Genomic DNA, 6,703 nt, shown 5'->3' with positions numbered 1-6,703 from the left:
CAGGATTTGCAAAGAAGGTGTGCGTCTTTGTAAATTGTAGGCCAATAGAATCCAGCTTCATAAACTTTTCTTGCTGTTAGTTGAGGCCCATAATGCCCTCCTGTTGGTCCTGTGTGACAATGGTTTAAAATTTTACTAGCTTCATCTCCAAATACACATCGGCGTATTATTCCATCGGGACAACTTTTAAACAGATGTGGATCTTCCCAGAAATAGTGTTTTATATCACTGAAGAATTTCTTTCGTCTTTGGTATGATAATCCTTTTTCAAGGAATCCACAAACTAAGTAGTTTGCATAGTCTGCAAACCATGGGATATCTTTATAATCTATCTTCAATAGATATTCATCAGGAAAGTTGTCTTGTATGGCTGATTCATTTAGAACTTCTAACTCGGGATTTTCAAGACGAGAAAGATGATCAGCGGCGAGATTTTCTGCTCCTCTTTTATCTCGGATTTCAATATCAAACTCTTGTAAGAGTAAGATCCAACGGATTAATCTTGGTTTAGCATCTTGTTTTGAAAATAGGTATCTAAGAGCAGAATGGTCGGTATAGACCACCGTTTTTGCTAGAACGAGATATGATCGAAATTTGTCAAAAGCAAAGACAATAGCAAGGAGTTATTTTTCAGTAGTTGTATAGTTTGTTTGTGCTCCTTGTAACGTCTTACTAGTATAATATATAGGTTGAAATCGTTTTTCAATCCTTTGTCCTAAAACGGCTCCCATTGCAAAATCACTTGCATCGCACATTAGTTCAAATGGTAGATTCCAATTTGGTGTTATCATGATCGGTGCATTAGTGAGTTTCTCTTTAAGAATATTAAAAGATTTGATACACTCATCTGAAAAGATGAATGGAGCATCCTTTTCTAGGAGTTTATTCATAGGAGTGGCAATTTTAGAAAAATCTTTTATGAAACTTCGGTAAAAACCGGCATGCCCTAGAAAACTCCTAACTCCTCTAACATTGGTGGGATGTGGAAGTTTAGCAATTACATCTACTTTAGCTCTATCCACTTCAATTCCTTCTTTTGAAATTTTATGTCCAAGAACGATGCCTTCTTTAACCATGAAATGGCATTTCTCCCAATTAAGAACTAGATTTGATTTTTCGCATCTAATTAGCATTCGTTCCAGATTAACTAGACATGATTCAAATGTATCACCGAAGACTGAAAAGTCATCCATGAAAACTTCCATGCATTCTTCTATCATGTCATGAAAAATCGCCATCATACACCTTTGAAAGGTTGCAGGGGCGTTACAAAGTCCAAATGGCATGCGTTTGTAAGCAAAAGTACCATAAGGGCACGTGAATGTGGTTTTCTCTTGATCTTCGGGTGCTATTGGAATTTGAAAATATCCGGAAAATCCATCTAGAAAACAATAGTAACTATTTCCGGCTAATCTTTCCAACATTTGATCTATGAAAGGTAAGGGAAAGTGATCTTTTCTGGTGGCGTCATTTAATTTTCTATAATCAATACATACACGCCATCCTGTTACAGTCCTAGTAGGAATAAGCTCATTTTTTTCATTTGTAATGACAGTCATGCCACCTTTCTTAGGCACGCATTGAACTGGGCTTACCCATGGACTATCAGAAATTGGATATATCAAACCTGCATCTAGCAGTTTAATAATCTCTTTCTTAACTACATCTTGCATATTAGGATTTAGTCTTCGTTGGCGTTGCACATACGTTTTATGACCTTCTTCCATAAGGATTTTATGTGTACAATACGAAGGACTTATTCCTTTAATATCATGAATCTTCCATGCAATGGCTGGTTTATGAGCTTTCAACACAGAAATGAGTTGTGATTTCTCATTTTCAGTAAGAGAAGACGATATTATTACAGGTAATTCAGATTCACCAAGTAAATAAGCGTATTCCAAATGGTTTGGAAGTGGCTTTAACTCTAATTTCGGAGGTTCTTCTATCGATGATTTATATCGATATCTGTCTTCTTCTTTTAGCATTTGAATTTCTTCTGTTGTTGGTTCATATCCATTAGCTATAAGTGTAGCTAACATTTCAGCTTCATCAATTGGTTCATTACCTTCTCCTAAAGAACATTCTCCTGTTCCTTGTAATTCTGGAAATTCTTTTAATAATTCTGCATGTGCATCTATAGTTTGAATATAATAACATGTATCATCTGCAGATTGTGGTTGTTGCATTGCTCTATCAACTGAAAAGGTAACACTCTCATCCTCTATACTTAGGGTCAGTTTCTTACCGAACACGTCTATCATTGCTTTAGCCGTGTTTAAGAATGGTCTTCCTAATATGAGAGGAACTTGAGAATCTTCTTCCATGTCCAAAACAACAAAATCTACTGGAAATACTAAAGTGCCAACTTTAACTAGCATGTTCTCCATTATCCCTCTAGGATATTTTATTGATCTATCGGCTAGTTGTATGCTTATTCTGGTTGGTTTCAATTCTCCAAGGTCTAGTTTAGCGTATAGTGAATACGGCATTAGATTTATACTAGCACCTAAGTCTGCCAATGCTTCTATTGAACTAAGACTACCCAGAAAACATGGAATTGTGAAACTTCCTGGATCAGATAGTTTTTCTGGTATCTTATTCAACAGCACTGCTGAACAATTAGCATTCATAGTAACAGCCGAGAGTTCTTCCATTTTCTTTCTATTTGAGATTAGATCTTTCAAGAATTTAGCATATCTAGGCATTCCTGAAATCACATCAATGAAAGGAAGATTTACATTTATCTGTTTAAACATATCCAAGAATTTGGATTGCTCGGCTTCAAGTTTCTCTTTCTTCATTTTACTCGGGTAAGGAAGTGGTGGTTGATATGGTTTAACATAAGGTTTATCCTTAACTGTGTTATCTTCATTAACCTTTTCAACTACCGGTTCTTTTTCCTTATCTTGATCAGGTTGTGGTTCTTGTGGAGTAGGAATAGCTTCATCAGAAGTTACAGGTATTTCAGGTGGTTTAAGTGTTGTACCACTTCTTGTGGTAATAGCTTTAGCTGTTTCATTCCGGGGGTTAGCATTTGTATCACTAGGTAGACTTCCCGGTTTTCTTTCACCTATTAACCTTGCTAGGTTACTTACTTCTTATTCCAGATTTTGAATAGAAGCTTGTTGATTTCTAAATGCTTGAGCATTTTGTTCATTGGTTTGTTTTTGAGATGTGAAAAACTGCGTTTGAGTTTCAACTAGCTTCGTCATCATATCTTCTAAATTCGGCTTTTTATCATCGGTTTGTTGTGGTGGTTTGTTTTGAAAATTAGGTCTTTGCTGATTATAAGTATTATTGGATACTTGTTGATTGCTAGGACCTTGTTGGTTGTTGTATGGAATATTTCGGTTATAATTCTGGTTTTGATTGTAAATCAGTCTTGGCGGTTGATAATTATTCTGATAATTATTTCCAGGCCTTTGGTTTATGTATGAAATATTCTCTCTTTGTTCCATTGTTAATTCAATACTGAGACAATCTTTTGTCAAATGTGGTCCTCCACACTGCTCACAACTAATTCGTATTGAGTGAATATCTTTAGTCATCTTTTCCATTCGTCTCTCCACAGCATCTATTTTTGCGGAAATGGAATCTAAGTCATGGCTAGAATCGGCTCTAGCTGCTTTAGATGATCTAACGATGTCTTTTTCTTGGTGCCACTCATGTGAGTGGGAAGCAGTGTTATCAATAATTTTGTAAGCATCAGTTTCGGTTTTCTTCATAATAGAACCACCAGCTGCTATATCTATGTCTTTTCTTGTAGTGATGTCGCATCCTTGGTAGAATATTTGTACTATTTGACAGGTGTCTAAACCATGTTGCGGACATCCTCTTAACAACTTTCCATATCTTGTCCATGCCTCATATAGAGTTTCATTTGGTTTCTGTGTAAACGTAACAATTTCTGCTTGAAGTCTTACGGCTTTAGATGCAGGAAAGAATTGTTTAAGAAATTGGTCAACTAAAACATCCCATGTATCGATCGCCCCTTCAGGTAACGATTCCAACCAATCTTTGGCTTCTCCCTTTAAAGTCCAGGGAAATAACATGAGATATATCTGTTCATCCTCCACTTCTCGGATTTTAAATAGTGTGCAGATCCTATTAAAGGTACGTAGATGTTCATTTGGATCTTCCTTCGGCGCACCACTAAATTGGCATTGATTAGTCACCATGTGTAGAATTTGTCCTTTGATTTCATAATCTGGTGCATTAATGTCTGGATGAGTAATTGCGTGACCTTGGCCAGTGCGTTTAGCTCTCATTCGGTCTTCCATACTTAAAGGTTCCAGATTCTCCATAATTGAATTTGTTGAATCGGTATCACTAGATGATTCTGATTTAAAGGTTCGTTCCTCAACAATCTCTGTTTGAATGATTGGTGGTTCCGGAGGAAAGTTTAGTGGTTCAGGATCTACGAACCGTTCCTGAATATTCTCCGGATTCTCAATTGTGAGGTCGGGTTCAAAAAATGGATTATCGGAAATTTGAACTGAAGTACTTGGTCGACTGGATGACGATTCTAAAGAAAAATCAACGGCGGTTATATTTGCTAAATGTCTTGATCTAGTTACAGGTGGTGAACGTACAAAAGGTGGTGAACGTCTTGCTCGGTGCATTCACTGAATATCCTATTAGTTTTTAAAAAGGAAAGAAAAATTATAATAAGTTATCCAATCAATAGACTTTTCTGATTTTGCCCACGTTTCGAATAGCCAAAAGATGCAGCAGAGGGGCAGGATTCGTTTGGTCTCAATATAATTGAGGACTGTTTGGCTCCAATAACCCGGTCCACGTACAAATCCAACTATTACTACGAACCAGAAAATTTTGATGTCTATCAATTTAACCACTTAAAATAAATTTTCGTAATTTTAAGAAATTTAGATAAGAAGTAGAATAAAAATCTATGTCCTAAAACTAGAATAGCGAGAAATAAGAAAGAAAAAGAGTTCGTCGGAAAAAGGTTGAAAAAGAAAAATGGTTGAAAAATAAAAGGTGACGGAAAAATAAAAGAAACTTATAAAACTTAAAAATACTTGACTAACCTAACCTTATTACTACAACTAACTTAAAATTATAATCGCAAATTGAGATTACTAATTGGAATGATAATTGATACATAGTAAAAGGTGTCTAAAAATATTAAAGCTTACAGGAAAAACTAAATCTCAAATGAAAATAACTTAAAAAGAAACTAAAACTTAAAAAGGCGTCGCAAAATTCTAAAGCACGTAAATCTTAGTCTAAAGAAAAAGCACTTAAGGAATTCTACGGCAACGCCTAAAAATCTAGGAGTAAAAATGACTATAGCAAAAACTAAGTTTAAAACTAAATATGAGCTAAAAATACAAAAGTTACGCTAAAGAGATTAAAAAGGGACAAAATATAAAAATATACAAAAAGTTGTAAAAAGTACAATTTTTATAAAAATATTATTTTTATATTATTTATTTAATAAAACTACTAATTTTACAATTTAATTAAACTAATTTAAACAAAATATAAATTAAATAAAACTTAAATTAAAAATAAACTTAATTATAATAATAATAATTAGGGTTAATAATAATAATAATTAATAATAATCCGTAATAAATGCAGGATTAGGGCTTCCTGTTCGCGTGTCAGAGCAGCTCCGCGAGTCGCGGTAATTAATGCAGAAAACCCCGCGAGTTGCGGGGTTCCAAAATTCAACTGACAGGTTTAATTTCAACGCGTTTTTCTTTATTTATTTATTTTTTTTTTCTGTTTTTATATAAATAAAAGATATTTAAATAAAACTTATATTTTTTACAAACTAAAATAAAAATAAAGAAACTTAATCAACTTAAATATTTAACAAAATCTTAAAAATACTTATATTTTTGTTTTTTTTTTATATTTTCGAATATTTAAAACGTATTTTTACAAAAGCGACTTTTAATAAAAGTTAACTAAAAATCTTTTTTTTTATATTAGCGTTGCGCTTCCGGCGTTTAGAAAGTTCCCCGGCAGTGGCACCAAAAATACTTGATGTCAAAGCTAAGGTATACGAAATAGTTTATATTTTACTAGGAAAAACTATTAAATACGATACAATTTTACACAAGATATTTATTTATTTATAGAATGGATATACTTAAACCTTGCTACAACACTTATAGGCAGTGTACCTAATCGTACAGTAGTGTAGTTTTTAGTAAGTCCGGTTCGTTCCACAGGGAATCTTTTTTTTTTTAAACAAAGCTCAACGCTATATTAGTTTACTTTTATAAAAATACAAATATATATATATAAGTAATATTATTATTATAAAGGGGGGTTTTTACCGTTTAATGACCGGTTTGTCGATTTTAAAACTTTAGTCGCAGTTAAAACCAAATGTAAAATAAAAAATAAATACAAGACTTAAATTAAAGCATGAAGTAAATAACGATAAATGAAATTACGAATAATAAAAGTGCGATAAAATAAATTTGCGATAATTAAAAAGGACGATAATTAAAAGTGCAATTTAATATAATAACAATAAAAATGCGATAATTAGAAGTGCAATTAAATATAAAATAAAGGAAATTAAATATGAAATAAAAGAATTATGCTTATTTAAACTTCCGTAATCATGATGTTTGACGTGTTGATTTTAGTTTTATGCCCATGGGTTAATTGTCCTTTGTCCTGGATTATTTAATATGTCCGTCTGGTTTTTGTCCAT

The sequence above is a fragment of the Rutidosis leptorrhynchoides genome, chromosome 6, assembly GCF_046630445.1.
Source record: "Rutidosis leptorrhynchoides isolate AG116_Rl617_1_P2 chromosome 6, CSIRO_AGI_Rlap_v1, whole genome shotgun sequence".
In the NCBI taxonomy this organism is placed as follows: domain Eukaryota; kingdom Viridiplantae; phylum Streptophyta; class Magnoliopsida; order Asterales; family Asteraceae; genus Rutidosis; species Rutidosis leptorrhynchoides.
The sequence above is the reverse complement of the archived record's forward strand: the minus strand, read 5'-3'. Positions refer to the sequence as shown.